The sequence below is a fragment of the Eubalaena glacialis genome, chromosome 4 (genome assembly GCF_028564815.1).
Source record: "Eubalaena glacialis isolate mEubGla1 chromosome 4, mEubGla1.1.hap2.+ XY, whole genome shotgun sequence".
In the NCBI taxonomy this organism is placed as follows: domain Eukaryota; kingdom Metazoa; phylum Chordata; class Mammalia; order Artiodactyla; family Balaenidae; genus Eubalaena; species Eubalaena glacialis.
The window spans coordinates 114,184,373-114,203,967 of NC_083719.1; the positions used below are offsets into that span (position 1 = coordinate 114,184,373).

General features: G+C 41.1%; 1 protein-coding gene across 1 annotated transcript in view; it reads left to right on the plus strand.

Annotated features, from left to right (window-relative positions):
- Positions 1-7,953: 7,953 nt before the first annotated feature.
- Positions 7,954-19,595, plus strand: part of SMAD5 (SMAD family member 5) — a 46,994-nt gene continuing 35,352 nt past the window's right edge. Inside the window, exon 1 of the mRNA XM_061189622.1 lies at positions 7,954-8,078. The gene's annotated coding sequence lies outside the window, so the exon portion shown is untranslated. The remainder of the gene's footprint in view (positions 8,079-19,595) is intronic.

Sequence of the window (19,595 nt, forward strand, 5' to 3'; positions counted from 1 at the left end):
ATTTTTCTAAAAAACATGCAATATTTTTTAAAAACTTTAAAGTATTTTTTAAAAAATCCATCCTTGGCAATGAAACATTTCAGGAGATGTAGTCTAGAGGGATGCAACTCTGTAACAGCCTTTCAAATGATCAAACTGAATAGTTTAACCCTTTAGCACTAAAAACTCCATTTCAGAAAAGGGTCTTTGTTTTTCATTTTCCTGATTGAATGGTCTATGATATGTGGGGAGCTTTTTACAAAAGAAGAGATCCTCAAAGTATGAAAAATCTCCTCCATTGTAAATACTTGGGCTTACAGCTTTGAAATGACAGATTTTGATTTTCTAGTTTCTGATTTTTCCATCAAATGTTCAAGGATCTTGAAGATAGAAGACAAACAAACATTCCCCCTGGAGACTGTGAACTTCACTTCACCAGGACTGAGAAAATATCACTTCACCTTTGTAGTCCCAGTACTTGGCCCAGTGCCAGAGACATAGTAGGTGCTACATAAATATTTAAGTTGAATGAATAAATGCATGAATGAATCCTAAATCTAAGGGCTGAGTTTTTGCTTGGGAGGTGGGGGGAATGACACCGTATTACATATTAAAATTTGATTAGGAAATTTAAAAAAATTAAATGCAAACAAAGTGATTTTACTAGGAGTAAATGTAAAACCAAAATTGAAGGAGAAAATCCAATGACTGTTTATTGAGGGCCTATAGCATTCCAGGCCCTGATCTAAGTGTTGAGGATCCAGTTGTGAAGAGGAGCTTAACTCCAGTGGGGAACATAAACTTTGATCAAGTCATGACATGTGAGAAGAGAGACCCATGAGGGAAAGAGCTGCATGCTCTGGAAGTATACACAGGGGTGGAGGGGCAGATGGAGTGGAGTGGCAGAGAAAGCTTTTGTAAGGAAGGGACCTTTAAGCTGAGACTTGGGTTGGTGAGAAGGAGTGAGACAGGTGAGGAGTGGTGGGCAGGGCATTTCAGAAGTTACCAAGGTAGAGGGCGAGAACAAGCAGAGGGAAGCACAGGTATAAAGCCCTAAGTTGGGGAGTAGCTTGTGGCGTGTGAAGAACAGAAAGAAGGCCAGTGTGGGCAAGGTACATGTGAGAGTGTTGGCAATGGCAGGGACCACATCACTCGGGGTGGGGCCATGGTAGAGGGTTTATCCTAAATGCAATGGGAAGACCTTGAAGAGCTTTACTTTGAGAGTTACCATAACCTCATTTACATTTTCAGCATGTGGTATCTGTTAGGTGATCAAGGGATTGGAGCAAGGCTGAGTAGAAGCAGATGATAGTCCAGGTGAGAAATGATAGTGACCTGGACTAGGACGTGGACCTGACCATTGGTGGCTGGTAGATGTGGAAAGAAGTGGATAGATTTAAGGTATGGCTTGAAGGTAGAACTGATGAGGCCTGATGCTGGAGTGGAAGTAGAAGGGCAACCTGATTTAACCCTGACTACTCCATCCAAACAGCAGCCGTTGCTCTTCCTTATCCCAGCACTCTGGCCCCCAACTCCCATTCGTGGTTTTATTTTTCTACCGAGCGCTCATTACCACGTGATATGCCAAATTTTACTTGTTTTCATATTTAAAAAAATTTTCTGTTTACTCTATGAGAGCTGGGATTTTTGTCTGTTTTGTTTAATGTCTTTTTCCTGGTGCCCAAAATTACGCTTGATGCCTAATGGGCATTCAATAAACATCTGTCACATTATTAAAAGAGGGCATTAACAAATGAATAAATAAATGAGGGTGAGAGATAGGGATAAGCAAAGAATGTTTTAGTTGGTTATTATAACATACCAAACAACCCCAGAGTATCAGTTGTATACCATAACAAACATTTTTTTTCCCACTTATGTGTCTGTGAATCAGCTTAGGTAGCTGAGCTTCAGGCTGCAGGTCTGTCGAGCTAGGCTCCAGGCTGTGGGTTGGGATCAGCTCTGCTCTTTGTGTATTTTCATCCTCCTTGGACCAATGCCTACCTCAGGTCTATTCTTCTAATGGTAGATGGCAAAAGCACAAAAGACCAAGCCAAATTACCAAGCACATCTAAAGATTTATGTTCATGTCATGTCTACTGTCCAAAGTCAACATGGCCAAAGTCAACATCAAAGAGGCAAAGAAGTATACGCCACCTTTTCTAGAGGAAGTTATGGCAAAGTCACATGGCAAATGGTATGGATGTATAGTGTGTACTCCTTCCACAACAGGGAGGGAGTGACATTTTAGAACAATAATCCAGTCTATCACAGATGACTGCCAGGTATGAGCAACTATGTGAATAGAGCTATTCATTGATATGGCAAAGATTGGAGAAGGACCAGGTTGGGGAGGAAGAACGACAAATATCAGGAGTTACATTTGGACCTGATAAATCCAGTTATACTGCCAAGGGCAGATGTTACAAGTGGCAGACACATAACTAGCTTAAACTAAAGCAGAATGTATAGGGTAATGTGATTGGGAAGTGTAAGGGAGATCTGTAGAGCTTCAGGAACAGCCAGATGAAGGGACTGTGTCAGGGCTTTGTCTTCTCCTCTCTATCTCGGCTCTGATTCTCTCTTTTGGCCTCATTTTCAAGCGAACTCCCTCTACATGGTGGCAAGATGGCCCCTGGTAGCCTCAGGGTCACCCTTAGCTTAGCAAGGGTGACAGTAAGAAGGAAAGCTTCTCTCTCTCAATATCCATACATCAGTCTAAGAGATGACACTTGTTACTTTGCTTGAGTCATATGCTCATCTATGAACCAATCACAGTGGCCTGGCTAGCGGGGAACTATGGTAACCCTCCTGGGCCATGTACCCACCTCTGGGGTAGGGTGTCTGGCCCTGTGGTTAAAATAGACAGGAAATGGTACCACAAAGGAAGCAGGAGAAAGTGGATTGGAGAGTATGGCAGGCAGACAAAATCCACAACTACTGTAGCTCAGCGGAGATGTTAAGAGCATTTAGGTTTAAGGGCACTTAGGTTGCTTCCGTGACCTGGCCGTTTTAAATAGTGCTGCAGTGAACACCGGGGTGCATGTGTCTTTTTGAATTATGGTTTTCTCTGGGTATGTGCCCAGTAGTGGGATTGCTGGGTCATATGGTAATTCTATTTTTAGTTTTTTAAGGAACCTCCATACTGTTCTCCATAGTAGCTGTATCATTGTACATTCCCATGAACAGTGCAAGAGGGTTCCCTTTTCTCCACACCCTCTCCAGCGTTTATTGTTTGTAGACTTTTTGATGATGGCCATTCTGACCGGTGTGAGGTGATACCTCATTGTAGTTTTGATTTGCATTTCTCTAATAACAATGATGTTAGGCATCTTTTCCTGTGTTTTTGGCCATCTGTATGAAAATATATGTTTTTAAAACAAGCACTTAAATATCACTTACTATGTGCCAGGCACTGTTCTAAGTCCCTAACAAGTCTCTATTCATTTAATCCAAATAATAATTCTATTAAGTTAATTTTACTGTTACCGCATTTTACAGATGCCAAGACTGAGGCACAGATTGGGTAAGAAACTTGTTCAAGGTCACACACGTAGTAAGCAAGACAGTCTGTGTTCAAACCAGGAAGTCTAGCTTTGGAATGCTCACCACTACGATCTTATCTAGTTAAAGGGCATCGTGGAGAACGAGAAGTTTCTGTCTCCTTCCCCTCTCCCCAGTTCCACAACACTTCCAGATTTTCACCTGCTCCTCTGGATTTGCAGCGGAGTGCACATGTGGTTTGGCTCATCAGAGACTATGTGTCTGAGGATGAAAACTGAGACTGTAGAACCGGGGAGGTCAGTTGAGTTAACTCAGAGGGTGTTTGCCATCAGAAGGAACAGATGCTGTTTAAGTCAGGAAGAAATGAGTGTTCACTCCAAGCCTTGCTTTAGAAAGCCTCTTTGTTTTATGACTGGGTGCATGCAACCCTTTTAATTTTGTGTTTTGGATTCCAGCCATAGCAGGCCTTCTTTAATGTAGCAGATGGCTGGAGACGGGCAAGCGGGTTCCTACTCTCTACATGAAGCAGCCTTCCCTAGAGAGGAATCTCCCAATTATGTTGCTCTGAAAAAGAGAGGAGAAGAAAAGATAACTTAAAATGGACACATTAAATTTACACCACATGTAAAGTAACCACTGCTTTAGGCATCTGCAGACATTTGGAGGTCAGGAAAACTTTTGAAAATCTGATGAAAGCTACAGACCTTTTCTGCAGAAAATTTGTACATAGGTATATATACAGAAACGTGCATGTTCATTCCATGGGGGCTCCTGGAGTCTCTGAGGTCTATCCCTGAAGCTTCAAGGAGTCTCTGGCCCCAAGATTCCTGTGCTTCCAGAGGAGACAGCTGTTACTCTTTTACTTTACTTTTCCTTTTTTCGATACATTAAGATTCTCAAGTTCTGTGTTGTGAAAATAAAGGATCTGTGGACTATTAAGGGATCATTTCACACCAGGACACTCAAATTTTACTGGAAAAAAATCCTGTCAAATATTGGATAAAGTCACTTCAGTGTATTCTCTGGTTGGCACAGAACCTTGGCTCATTCTGTTAAAAACTAACGTGAAGTTTCTTTTGAAAATTGTAACATGATTTTTTTCTCTCTGGGATCGTGGGATATGTCTTTGCAGATCATTTCTTTGGGACGTCACTCTTCTCATAACTTTTCTAAGTTTAGCTCTGCCTTCTGAACCATTTCCAATATTAAGGACGTGGGGTGGGGCTAGTTTTTCAGTTGAAGAGCATAGAATTTTCAGAACTTGGAAAGGAGGCTTTATTGTTTCCTGGACAATGTCCAGAGGAGTCACACAAACTTAGACATTTCTTCCTTTGATGTCCACTTGCCACGACTGTGTGAGGAAGTGAGAGGTCTCTTAGGCGGCTACCAGGACCCTTTATGGATCTCCGTGATGTCATTCACTGATACTTCTACACTGGGTGACCCATCTGAACATCACCACATTCTTCCACTTCTACTGGGTGTGCACTGGTCATTTAGGGAGAATCTTCTGAGCTATAGCAAAGGATCGGATTGAGATCTATATTAAATATATGGAAACCAAACCCAATTCGCCTCAATTACCCTACATTTAAAGATAAAAGTTTAAAAATATGGAAAGACTGAGTTAATTATTCCAGTTCTTCTTGTTCCACATATGCTCCCACATTTCCTGAAAATTATCTCCATATTGGATCTGCAAAATTCAGGGTGGGAGCAGGTCATTGACCAAACATTTAGGCTGGTTCTTTACATCAAATGAATAAATAACACAGTTATTGGAAAAATTTAAAGAAAGGGCTCATTTTCTCCCTAAACATCAACTCAACTAGAGGGAAACTGTTTCGGGCTTAAATCAGGGTTTGTGAACCTCAGCACGATTGATATTCTGGGCTGGATAATTCTTGGTAGAAGGAGGCTGTCCTGTGTATCATAGAATGTTTAGCCTCTACCCAGTAGATGTCACTAGCACCACCCTCCTAGATGTGACAACCAAGATTGTTTTCAAATATTGTCATATGTTCCCTGGGGGCCACAGTCACCTCTGCTTGAGAAGCATTGGCCTAAATTATCCAGAATTAAGTTTCTCTGTAAGTAATATAAAATTGAGTACTGAAGCTGCTTCTGTTTGAGCTTTCTGATCAGGTGAATGCTAAACTGAAAAAGCAGTTTGTCTATTTTGATGCCCCACTAACTATATGTATCTGTTCAGGTCATCCTGTTCTACATTTGCTTTTAGATCCCATTTGATTGCCCAAAACAGGGACTTCCTTACTCCTTTCCTATGGCTCTGACAGGCCTGTTCATTTGCTGTTTGATAATCTTTTTCACTATACAGATCTTTAATGAGCTGTCTGATTTTTTTATGCCCTTTGAGGTCTGGGTAATGTCTCAGTCCTTTGGAAGGAGTTTCCCTTCCTGTCTTCTATGTTATCATCTCTTCCGATTTAAGACCTAAGCTGAGCCTACACAGCAACTTGGAGAAGTTGGTGTCTCTGGTTGATTTGATCAGTACTTGGACACATAGTTCAGGAAGCAAAACTGTTGGCTTTGAGATCAACATGTGATTGTCAAAAGGAATCCCGTAATCACAAATTGTTCTCTCCATATGTGGGTGCAGTGACTGCAAGACAGCAAACAGTTTGTTTTGGGAAGGATTTTACTGGCTGTTTGAAGGGAGGAGTGGCTGAAGCATACAAAATATTTAAACCAAATTTTTATGTGTTATAATGTTCAACAAAGCTCTCTGCAAACAGTTCTGGGAAAAAAAAAAAAGGCATCCTCCAAGGCAGGGTTATGGGCACTTTTGGGAGTTGTAAAGCCATGCAGGCTCCAGAAATATGTGCCTTCCAAGGGCTGGAAACTTCTGAATTAACAACAAATAATCAGTGAGTGCGACAAAGAGTTAAAGTACACAGACTTTACTTTCACAAAGTTTATGATGTAGTAAAGAGTTTTAAGACGTAGACCTGAGATTGCAAACTGATGGCCAGCAGGCTAAATTGGGACCATGGATTTATTTTACTTGGCTTGTACAGGGTTGGCCTCTTGAATGTCTACGAAAGAAAAAAGAGTGAAAGAATGAAAGAAGTTGCTAAACATATAAAACTGAGATTTTTGTATTAAAATCTGGATTTCCAGCTGTTTTTGAAAAATCAGAAGATCTGCCAACACTGGGTCCTTATTCCCACATTTCCCCATGGTGACATTTGGCTGGAGTGAAATAGCAGCTGCCCTCTCTGTTTCCCCACCCTGGCCCACTACACTCCCTTACCAGGCCTCTGTCCCTATCTGAGATGACTACCCTTAATGCAGAGACTTGGACAACATTCACCACGCCTCTTCACTGTGGAAACAAACCGCTAAAGTCTGGAGCAAAATAGCAGATTCCCATTTGTTTCAGGTGAGATGACCCTGGCTCAGGCCACGTTGGTGGCACTAGAGGCAGTGAGCAGTGGTCAGATTTGGGATATATTTTGAACATTGCGTTGGTAAAATTTCGTGATAGTTTGGTTTAGGGAATGAGAGAGAGGATTTGAAAATGACTCCAATTTTGATTTTTATTTAGATTAATTTATTTCAAAAGTAAAACTACAGTGGAATATTGGAAAACCAGGATTGAACTTTTAAAATAAAAACAAAATTATTTTAAAGTTTTTCTTCACTAGTACACTCTGAATTGGGTGCCCTAGATGGTACTATTATCCTTTTCTGGGAAATGCTGACACTTTGGGGAATTGGGGAGGGGGGAGAGCATTAAGAAGAGCCCCAGTAACTACAAAAAGAGAATTAGGCTCTTGACCCCAGAGACGGAGTGGAGGGACATCAGTCTATGGATGGCCTCTGTACACCTCAGTGTCCCCACCTGGCCAGGACGGTGTTATCTTGAACTACTGGGGTGTCAGTACATGGGCAGGCCTACTTCAGGGAGCTGCAAGGTCTGGCACTGCAAGAGCGGTGGGGGATGGTAGAGGCTCCAAGATTTCCACGTGGGAGGGGGCTTAGGGCATCCAGGAAGAAGCTGCAAGATATTCAGAAGCTTGTTTTGAAGCTACTTTCTCACAGAAAGAGGACTCTCTTCTCTCAGATTTATATTACAAATCATTAAGAGTAGCAAAGTTGTATCCGAAGATGTTTTTATTTACACTTCATACGTGACTAGGAAAATCTCCAACTGTCCATGTCGAGGACAATTATTTTATTATAATGTGGGTTGATTTGGTTAGTGGAGACTACTAGTGGCTATCTGGACGGTGGGAACTAGCCGACTGCCATTCCTGGGCCTGGCCATGGACGAGAGAAGCCTCCGGCAGATCGGCAGATCGGAAGCCAGAGTTTGCGGGCGCCGAGCCAAGCGCGGTGGCTTCCTTCAGCCGCTGTAGCGAGGAGGACCTTCCCTCGGTGGGTCCCACAGCGGTCACTCGGCGGCTTGCGCGCATGCGCCGACCCCGCGGCGTCCTCCCCGGCTCCTTCCCTCCTTCATCCGGGTCCTGGGCGAGCGGGCGCCGTGCGCGTGTCCCGCGGCCGAGCTGCTAATAAAGTTGCGCTGTGGGCAAGCGCAGCTACGGCGCCGGGAGAGCGCGCGCCGCCGGCCCGTGAGTGAACGTGGGGTCCCGGGAGGGGCGGGCGAGCGGGACCGGGGTTGCAGGCTCTGCCCGGACGCGGCTCTGCCCTAGCGGCCGGACTCGGGCCGAGGCGGGGGCGTGCGGCCGCGGGCGGAGCGGAAACCACCCGGGCCTGAGGGGCGGGAGGTAGGCCGAGTCCCGGCCTGCCGGGGTCCAGGCAGGCGGCGATGGTGCGGCCCGTCTGGCTGTGGAGGCCTCGCCTGCCCCGGGGCGTCCCCGGACTGTGGTGGGAGGCGTTCGGGACGCCCTCGCGGGGATCCCCGGCCCCCCTTCTGTCCGGAGGAGCGGTTTGTTCTCCCTCATCCAAGCGCCACCCTCAGTACACACCCCTGGTAGGATTGCCGAGCTCGGCCGAGCAGCCCGGTCGGCTACACTGCAAAGCCGTCCAGTGGCTTGATGAATCCGTGCCGCCGTCGCTTTGTGTTTCAAAGATAAGGATCTACGCTTATCGGTGGAAATTACACTCTGGGCAGTTGTGACCTGCTGCTGCGCTCAGCTGGTAGTTAGACCCGGTTTCTGCCACTTGCCATGCCAGTTTTCATCATTGCAAAGATTTCTTCTACTTTATGTAAACTTTAGCGGCAAGGAAAACGACTAGCAAGGTCTGTTTGCCTTCACCATATTCACCCCCTACCGGGGTCCTTCACTTCAGTGTCTGTACTCATATTCCGGTCTGTCCCCCTCCCCCTCCCTCTTTCCTGCCTTCCCCTTTCAGCTGCTGTTATTACGTGGAGTTTGGAGCCTAAGCTTTGAAAACTCCCATGTGGCGCCTGTCTTAAGTCGGAGCATGCTCAGTAGCCACAACAGATTTTGGTTGCAAAAAGAACTGGGGCGAGGATAGTCGGTTATTTGGACGTTTGCCGGCTTCCTAACAAAATGTTCCAATTCTGGTTTGGATGGCATTGGAGAGTGGAGCTGTAGGCCAGCCTAGAGGTGAGGAATGCCTGAACACCCTGGGCCAGATCTCTATCTTGATTGTAGAGACATTGTTTCCTGACCAGCTGGAGGTCTAGAGAGAGACTGGGGGGCCGGGGGAAGCATTCCTGGCTGCCTGTGCGTTTATATGGGTGTGGTACTCAGTGTATCTTGTTTACCTTATCTTTCTGTGGAAAAAGTTTTGAAGTCTGGTTGGGTTTGTCACATCATGCCTGTTGCCTAGCACCACCAAAAGTGTTCTTATCTAACAACGAAGACTGGATAGGTGGAAGGTTGTGGGTTGGCCTCACAGAAGTTGAGAGGAAGGGGTACTTGAGTTGCTGTTTTTTAAATTCTTTTTTAAATTCTGTTTTTAAACGGGAGTAGTTAAATTTCCTTAAATTAGAGTACCCGAATTGCCCAGAATGAATTAGTTTTTAACTTTAATTTGAAAGCTGAAAGGTTGAAAACCTTAATCCCAATAGATTAGTAACTTTCCAAGCACTTTAAAGTTGCTGCTAGATGCCAGTTTTGTGGGGAAGACAGTACCTAGACACGATGTGAACATTTATTGATCTGAATATTTTTATGCAATTAGTGTGTTCAAAATTCAGTAAATAGGAATTGTTTATAGATCTGAACAAATTATTTTATATTCTTCCTTTTACTGCTACTTTGGTAACTTTTTTCCTCTAAGATGAATCAGAGGTTACAAGAATACGAAACAATTCTTAAGAAACAAGTTAACAAAGTGTAACCTTCGTAAAGGTTGTATTTATTATGTTTAGATTTTAAAAATTTAACCTTTGCATAATTGTCTCTATAGTATCCTCCGTTCTTCCCTCTCTACCTTGCTGCTCCCTCAGTCAGTGTGCCTTTCCTTTTCACATAGCTGCTGTTCTCGCATACACTTTACCCGTTTTATTTTTGCTAATAAAATCGATTTGTCATTTATGCTTCCATTCCTTTCCGATCCCAGCTGAAATAGGCAATAAAAGTTTGATGAACCTTCTCAACTAACTTTCCTCTTAGATTTTAAATGCATCCGTGTGATATGGTCTAGTTGAAAGAAGAGAACAGTGAACGGGAAGAGAAAAGAATAAAATATTTTTGTAGGTTCTGTGCAGATTTGGTGGAATTATCTACTTGTCTGGTTCACTGCGGTAGGCGCCACAAAAATGGGTAGATTGATGTGTGTTGCATTTCTTTCCCCTCTGGCAAAGTCAGTTATTAATTTCAGAGGGAGACAGTGGCAGAATGTTGTTACTAATGAGGTTTGAATCAGATTGACTGGTTATGTAACATGTTGCTGGGAGTATTATTAAAAGTTGCCTTCTGTAGCAAGATAGAGGCAAGTAAATTCTGCTTACCCTCTTCACTGGGTTTTAATTCTTGGCTGAACCTGAAGGCACATTAGACTATAACCATAATTATACCTGGGCAGCCTGTCTGTTTCCTGTTTTCATCATGAACCCAAACATTATGATTTGCAGTGATGATCTTTTTTGTCCCTTGCATTAAGCAGAGGCAGTATGTTTTCGCTTGCTTCTGAAAACAGATTTGTAACTTGGTCAAATCAAAGATACTGGCTTCTTAGTGTTTTGAAGACTAAGCAGTAAAATATCGAACAGTTTTTAATTTCTTTGTAACTTGAAATACTATCTTAAAAAATCTATTTCACACATATTGTTTAATTGTAAATTTTAATGTTACCAGTAGTTTGTGGAGTCTTTGAGTAAGAAAGCCCTTTTTGTTTATGACTTACCAGTGTTTATTATTAACCAGATGTATATATTGATTCAGGCAGTGAGCCACACATTTGGTTGAATTTCATAGCTGACTTGAGTACTCTTTAGGATATAGCTGCCTTTATTCCCCTGGTTTATCAGTCTTCCCTGTTCGCTTTACTTCTAGAGGGTCTATGTTCTTTGTCTCTCTTTTTTTGTGCTTCATACTAAGCACAAAAAAGAAACTGAAATAGTTTCTTTTCTTCAAATGTTACAGGTGCCGTATACCCTATGGGTTTGCCAGTGTATTGATAAGGTCAAAGACATTGGAAAAGATTTCCTCTTGTTAGGGACAGTCTTATAAAAGGAAATATTATAAACAGCCTGGGGGATGATTCTTATTTCTAACGGTCTGGATATTTTGGAGAAAAGAATATCTGGGAGGGTAGGACCCAAGAAGACTGCACAGAGATAGTACGCATTCTCCACCAAACATGATGATGAATGACCTCACAAAGTCTCTCCATGTTTTTTTACACCTTGTTTTTCTACTTCCAAAGTTAATAGAATAAAAGTAATTGAAATTCTTAGTGCTGGATTATCCAATTCATTGCCATTACCTAGACCTCGGAATCTGAGAGGTGCATTTACTACTTGGAAGGTTAAGATATAAAATTCTCTTTGAAGAATTGTTAAAAACTAGATTGTTGTTAGGACCAGCTAGTTTTTCAGTCTCATATTCTAACAGCTTTTATTGTTTCACAACTTTGAAAAGATGGCATAATTACAGAGTTACTAGGTTTTTCATAAATAATCAGCTAGTTCTAGGCTCTGTAGTTTTGATACTTTTTTGCCTTGGGCACCTAGGTTGGGGAATTTTTGTTCCCTTTCTAGTAGAGAGGTGGTTTTAGTGACTTTTCTTATTGTATCCCTAACTTGGTTGTGATAGTATTTTAGAAGAAAGAATTCTTTATTAGATGGTTCTGTGTGTGCAGTACTATAATTGGAATTCACTATTGGAAGATGGTTGTTAAAGTACATTTCGTAAATAGAGTTTGCTCTTGAATTCTTTGGTACACCAGTCTCTGCTTATTATATATATATATAATTTACAGACTGGTATACTTTGGACATTTGAAAATGGCCTTATCTGTTGTGAGATTTAACTGGATTTTTCTTTTTGGTTTCCGTGTATGTTGTTTTGTTATTACTGAAAATAATAGAAAAAAACTAGTGTCACCTTCCCACCTTTCTTTGAGTATAGCAGCTGGAGTCCTGTGAACAGTTTTACACTTTTCAGATTTAACTATGATCTCAGAATATGGCTGGTACTTTCAAGGCAAGTTTTGTTCTGTTCACTTCTGTTTTCATGATGTGTTAGGATTTGCCTAGCATCCTGTCTGGTAGGCTGTATAACTTGAGATCTAGTTATTCTGGTTTGTGTATTTCCAGGAAAAGGGGGGTGTTGCAGAACTTTTTCAAAGCTAGTCTTTTGTTTTCTTTCCCCTTCTTCACATCATTCTGCCCACTTAGGTGAGTAGGTGACTTGACCTCTGGGGTACACATGAGGTATCTGGAAAACATCTTCATAAAGCATTGGAATATATGTTGTGTACACAAGTTAGCACTTTGTACTCCAGAGACACATTCTATAACGTAATGATTTGGTATCTGCCCTTGATGATTTTATAATTTAAAGGAAAGCACTATAAAGATTGACCAGCTCTGTGTCTATTCCTGTGCCTACAAGCCTCTACAGGTATACTCAGACACATCTGGCAGCAATGTCAGAAATCTTGCAGGCTCTGGCGGTGAGTGATACATCTAGATCAGGCTCTGCTTAATTAGAGGACTTAGAGGAGCAGGCGAGGTTTAAAGAGTGATTAAAAACTGGGAAACAGAAGTCTGGATGTAGGAGATAAAAAAGTAGAGACTTGTGTGGTCACAGAGAGAGACTAGGTGAGAGTATTGGTGTGAGAAGTGTCAGGGATCATGAGTTCAGCTCCTGGATGCCTGTGAGAACTTTGGATGTCTTTGGAAATTGGGAGCCACAATTGGGAAAAGTGGTGATTTAAGCGTTTCTCTAGGAAAATGATTTTGATTTTACGATTGTGATTTTATTTCCTCCTCTTTGTAGATGTTCCAATAAAGAATAGGATTTCTGAATCTAGGAGAGTTTTGGAGCCAGCGTGCTCTTGGTTTCTTTCTGTTACTTGAGTGCAGTCGTGGATGTGGCTTACGTGCTTTATAGTAATTGTATACTTAGATCTAGGATTGGTTTGACAGTGGTGGGGGGGTGTCTACTTTTGCTGATACTTGGTGACTAAGGATGTTAGAACCACAGGGGTAAGACATTTTTAAAGCTTTACCCCCACCAACCACAAAATGTTATCTTTGAATGTATATAGGTAAGTGACTTTCTCCCATTGCAGATGGTCCTAAGGGCCTTGGTTCTCAAACCTACTGCAGAACCTGGGACGCTTGTTAAAAATATGGGAGGTAGGGCCCTACTCTCAAACCTAATGAATCTGAATTTTGTGGAATGGTTATGAGGAATTTGTTTCTTTAAAACCCCCATCTGTAATTCTTCTGTGTAGGTTTGGCTGAGATGATGGTGGCTTGTGACCCATATGCACATTTATTTGCATGGGTTGATGTGCTCAGGAGATTGCCTTTTGGCTAACGGTGTTGGGTGAAATTTTTGGATTGGTTTGCTTGCCTTTTATTTTGAATTGAAGCAATTAGAGAGATGTCGGAGCAGAAAGTGAAGGAGCTGTTTCTATGAATTTACCTCTGAAGTCTGGGCATGAGCAGTGTGTGTCTATGTGTCTGTCTGTCTGTTTGGGGGACACTGTTGAGGGAAGTTTGTGTGTGTGTTTATGGCAGGTCGGAGGTTCTACTCAGCTAGTTTGAAGTAAGAACAAGACTTTTGGTTTCTTGACGTTAATAAAAATTCATTTGAATGGAAGCCTGGTAAAGTTTAACATTTTATTCATACATTTAATGTATGTAAAATGTAACTCCAGATCATCCTTTAGCTTCCCTATCAGCCTTTCCCAAATCATTTGATGACAAATCCTATTCTTTGGGTAGCCCCGGCTGATCCTTGGAATCATTATTGACGCCTCCGTTCTCACATTCCCCGTTCTCTTCCATCAGGAAACCTTTTGTCTCCCAAAACATGTGAAATTGTCCATTTCTTACCACCCCACTGCTGTCACCCTGTCTGAGCCATGATCATCTCTTACCTAAATTGCTTCAACTCTGAACTGATCTCCCCGCTTTTCACCCCTGCTGCCCACCCCCGCCCCCATTATTCTTAACATGTGGGCCAGAGTGATTCTTTAAAATAATAGAAGTCTGAAAATGTCATGTCTTCACTCAGAGTTCTCAGATGGGTCCACATTTCACTTACCGTAAAAGCCAAAGCTCTTATCATATCCAGCATGGCTCTCTTACCTATTTGACCCCATTCCTTGTTTTCCCCTTCTTGTTTGCTTATTCTCAGGCTTCGTGGTCTTGCAGTTAACTTGAGTGTGCCAGGCATGCTCCCTCCTTGGGATTTTCACATTGCCTGTTGCCTTTGCCTGTACTAGTTTTCCCTTAGATATCTGCCTGGCTCACTCTTATTTCCTTAAAGTATTGACTCAGTTGGTGCCTTCTCAGAGAGGCTCAGCCCAGCCACCCTATTTAAAATTATACCTCTCCCACAGTGCTCCCCTTCCACCTTCCTCTGCTTTATTTTTCTCCATACCATTTTTCACCTAACAAACTATACTGTATCACTTATTTATTGTCTTTTGTCTGTCTCCCTCCACTGGAATGTAAGCTACATGAGGACAAGGATTTTGGCCCCCTTTATTCACTTGTATATTCCCAGCTCCTAGAATTCTACCTCAATAAATAGACTTTTGAATGAATAACTTGAATCAATTTAACAAGTTCTCTGAATATGCTTAGTACTGTTTTTTAAAAATTACATTCTAGTGGGAGAGACAAAAATCAAGTAAACCAACGAATAATTACAAATTGGTAGTACAGTGAAGGAAATGAATATAGTACTGGATTAGAGATTAGGGAAAACCTACTTTATATAGAGTTAGATGATCAGGGAAGGTCTCTGGGATGATAGCTAAAGCTGAAGCCTTAGTGATGAGAGAGCTAGAAATTAGTGGTTGGAGCTTGAGGAAAGTGGTCCAGGCAGAGAATGGCGTTTGTAAAATCTGTGAGGTACAGAAGATATTCCAGTACAGGAAGATAAATGCTTTTGAAAAATGAATTCTTACTATTATTTATTGGAAGCAGAAAGTATTTGCCCCTAGTTTTTGATTGACTCTTCTTAAATTTCAGCCTCCAAATTTGTATAACCCTAAATATACTGGAGAGAATTCTTTTGAAATAAGAATGACTCTTATAAATCCTCTCTTTAGTAAGAATTTTAGTATAGTTGAGGTACCTCTGCACTTTAGTTTTAAAGTAGGTTTTTTCCCCCTAACTACACAAGAAATTCATGTTTATTTTAAGATGTACAGAATTGCATGAAGCCGAAAGTAAAAAGTACCCTGAACCCCACCCTACCCCCATGGCTAATATCCTTTCAAATGCTTTGTATTCACATTCTCTTTCATTCATTAGACAAATATTTATTGAGCATATGTATCACTAGGCTTACAGTGATGAGTGAAACAGATATGGCTCTTCTCATTTACATTCTTGCCAGGTTGTACAGGTAAATGTAAAAACATAGATATGTTAAGTGCTACGAAATAGAGGTAGGTGAAGCAGTAAGTGCGTATAATAGGGGAATTTCACCTAGGCAAGGTAGTCCGGGAAGGCTTCCCTGAAGAATGGATGCTTGAGCTGAAATAGAAGTAAAGTGTGTGTGTGTGTGTGTGTGTGTGAGTGTGTATGTTTTGTAATGTGATAGATTCTTTTGTAATGCATGATATCTCTTAATTTTATAAGATTTTCATTTATGGTTGAGGTGCCACTCTTTTTCTTTGGATTTCCAAGGTACTGCTCTGTATTGTTATTGTTCAGTTGATAGTTGCAGTTTTTCAGAAGAATTTCAGGGAACCTAATACACACAGGGATTTCTGAAGCTCATCATTAAATCCCAGGTTTCTTTCTAGCTGTCTGAAATGACAAAACCCATTAGTGAAAGAGTCATCTAGTTAGGTCTTCGTAAACCAGAGGTAAACTGTAAAAAGCCAAGGTAATAGCAGATAATGTGTTCACAGTTATTTTCTTAAGTCCCTCCAAGTTCTGATGTACGAAGTAGCACACATTCCTGTCTACTCAGTTACTGGCCTTCTGTGCTTGCTGTATATATTTTTTACTCTGTTTTAATTATCATATGGAAATCTATAGTAAAACTAAGTGATGTGCTAAACAGCATATGAAGCTCTTCATAACATCTTCTCTTTTTCCCATTATTCTTTATGATCATTGAGATTACAGATAGTATCTTTTAAGCCTCAGTTCCTAGCACAGAGTATTCCTGGCTTACTAGGCACCCAATAAATTTGAATAAATCAAATTCAACTCTTACTTATCTTTGTATCATCCTCCAAATCTTTATATTCATTCCTCCTGTCTTGAGCTTTAAGTGTCACATGTGCTTGGACTTGGATGAGTACTTGCTTCCTTATACCCCTCCACCATCACCTTTTTGCTTCATCTTGGCAATAACTAGAATTCCCCTTTTTGGGTGAGTGGTGTCTAATTCTTTCAGCTTTTAAACCTTTACTTTCTTTTTTTTTTTGGTTGTGTATGTGGAGTCTTAGTTCCCCGACCAGGGATCGAATCCGCACCCCCTACATTGGAAGTGCAGAGTCTTACCGCTGGACTGCCAAGGAAGTCCTCACCTTTACCTTTCTTGACTGCCCCGTTTCTCTTCTTGGTGGTCAGCAAGTCCTATGGATTGTTTATCTGTAATGTCCCTCATAACTCTTCCTTTTCTATCTCTACTACCGTCACTACCTGGTCTGCGTACCACCACCCTGGTGCGGCTTCCTCTCATAGTTGGATTACATGTTTTCCATTTACCCTCTCTGCCCCTCTTGGTTAAGTCTTTACTTGGCTATGTGCTGTTGCCATTTTTGTCTTCTCAAAATGGCTCTTTGAACATGTCTTTCTGCTTAGATAGAACTCTGTACTGCATGTAGGATTACTTCTAGCAGCCTGACTCCTTTGCCTTATATTGTCTTTCTTTGTTTGGCTTTCATTCTGTGGTGGTATCTTTCCCTTTAGCTTCACGATCTAGCTGATTGTCTCCTCCTAGTCTTTCTTGCCTCATTTGGCTTAATGATACTTGGTTTTCCTTATTCTTGTTCTTTATTACCAACTGGATTATGAATTATAGATTGTCATATTCCTTTTTGGATCTTGTGATAGTCATTCCTAAAATCTGTGCTAATATCATGAGCAGTTATCCACACCTAATCATTAAGGCTTTTATTCACTTAAGTGCTGTGTGTGTGTGTGTGTGTGTGTGTGTGTGTGTTTGGGTGGGGGGAACAGGGAGCCTGTCAGAGCTAGGTTATTGTACATTTGCTGAGCCCTCCACTTTTTGCTGTCACCAGCCATTTGAAGCACAGTTAATTCCTTCTTAAGCAATCGTATTCATAAGTGTGTAATCTTTTCACCTTTTCCTCCCCTGTTTTCCACTTATATTGGCATAATTCCTCTTCCTTTCTGTTCTTTTTATGGTTCCCCTAAATAGAAGTTTGAAAGTGTTTGATCACTAGATATTATTATATTCACTCAAAACTGCAATACTGATGAGAATTGACTTACTTTACACAGATTATCCTGTGTATTTCCTAATGAGATATTAGATTTTGGGGGATTCTCTGGATTTTAAGCTAGAAATAGAAATTCCCTGAAAGATATCTTGGGCATTGTTCAATTTAGTTTGTGAGATTTGTTTGTTTGTTTGTTTTATTGACTTCTTTGTTAGCCTCCTATGCATTGTTTTAAGAAGACTTGGCTTTTAAGAAGGCTCAGTTACTATTTAGCATTCAAAAAGGTTGGGTTAGTATGACTCCAGAAGAGCAAAAAGAAAACAGAATTTGTCTTCTGTCCCCAATTATGCTATTGAAACATGGCTTTAACATTTATAAATAATAATATTTTGAAAGAGCTTCTCGTGGAGGTTTATTGCAAAAGAAAATAATTCCATGATTTAAGTTCCTTGAAGCCTACTGATATTTTGGTTTTCGTAGGAACTAAATAAGTCACCTTTAAAGAGTAATAACAAATATTTTATTCTCAATGGTGTACTTTAGGTTAGCTTCAATGTATTAGGTGGCCCAGGATGAGGATGACAGAGGCACAAATAGAATTTGCTCAGAAGCCAGGTTTTCATGTAGGGTATTATCTTACATATCTGGGCTGTCAAATGCATCTTCTCTTCTACTTAGAAGAAAACTCGGAGGTAAGCAAGCCCTGGAGCACTTGAAAGTACCAGAGGTACAAAATACATACTCTGTGCTAAGTAGGTCCTTTTGGAGTTAGAAGAAAAGTTCATTTTCCTTAGGTAGTTTATACATCATTAGGTAGTAGCCAAGCTTCTCCAAAATCAACACTCAGGAATGTGGGAGAAGCTGTGAGGAATGGAGAAAGGGGAGGCAAGAAAGGAGAATGAGAACAAGAAAGAAGGGAGAGCAGTAGATACTGGTGGGAAGTGATGGGGAACATCAGAAAGGACTTTGGGATAGGAGGAAAGAAAAAGCTGCCTTATTCTTCTAAGATATGCATTTTTTCCACCTCATAACATCTCTGAAATTGGTATGTGTCTTATAGCCGATGGCATCTGAATATTGGTTTTGGCTAGGTGGCAGTTTTGATGTTGTTGTCATTGCACGTGCATGATCTCTGCCTTTGCTGTTTTCTTTGCTGTCATTTCTTTCATTTACACCCTCTGGGAAGATCAAGGAAGCACCAGTATCAAAACTTGCAGGATGGGTGTCAGTGGCTTGAACAACAATCCTGGAGTAATATTGGAACACTCTTCAGACCTACAGTCTTGATGGCAGAAGGATGATATTAGGAAGAAAAAAATCTAAGCAATGAGAAAGCATGGTGTGATAGTTTAATTTGCAGCCTTTTCTTCCTTCAAGGTTCATAAAATAATGGAACCTCTTAAGTAGATGGCTTTGTATATTTGATGAAATAAAGTAGCCCAGCTGTGTATTTAAAATCCTGAGCCTGATGTCAAAAAATCTCATGATTATTGCAATAATGATGACTACAGTTTCCCTTTGCTCAATATGTACTATGCCAGGCATTAAGTGTGTATCTCATTTAATTCTCAGAACTGATACTCATTATACAAAATAGGAAAAATGGATATTTAGGTGTGTTAGATTCAGAATTTGAACCCTAGTTCATTAGACTTCAAATCTGGTATTTTTGTGTGTTACAATACGTATATGAATATCCCTGTGTAGATTAGCCTTATTGTATGTATCTAGTCACTTTTCTTGTTCTACCACCTATGTTCCAGCAAACTGAACTGTAGTATTTCCCCATCCTGGTAGATAAAAACTCTGATTTTATGTCTTTATCAGAATAGCATTTATGCCTAAGATACAGCTACTTCATGCTTTTTGTCTCCCTCCACTCCCTTCCCCCAAGGGCCATCCCTTGAATTTCTTTTAGCATCCTATACACCCTAGGGGATCTGCCATTCTCCATGGTGTATTGCAGATAGGAATGGGCACATCTTAGTTGATTATTAATTTGTAATTCTTATGGTTAAGGTCTGGACCTGATTTATCTTTTAACCCTTTAGCATCTAGTTTAGTGGCTTGCCCTTTTTAGGTACACTCAGTAAGTATGT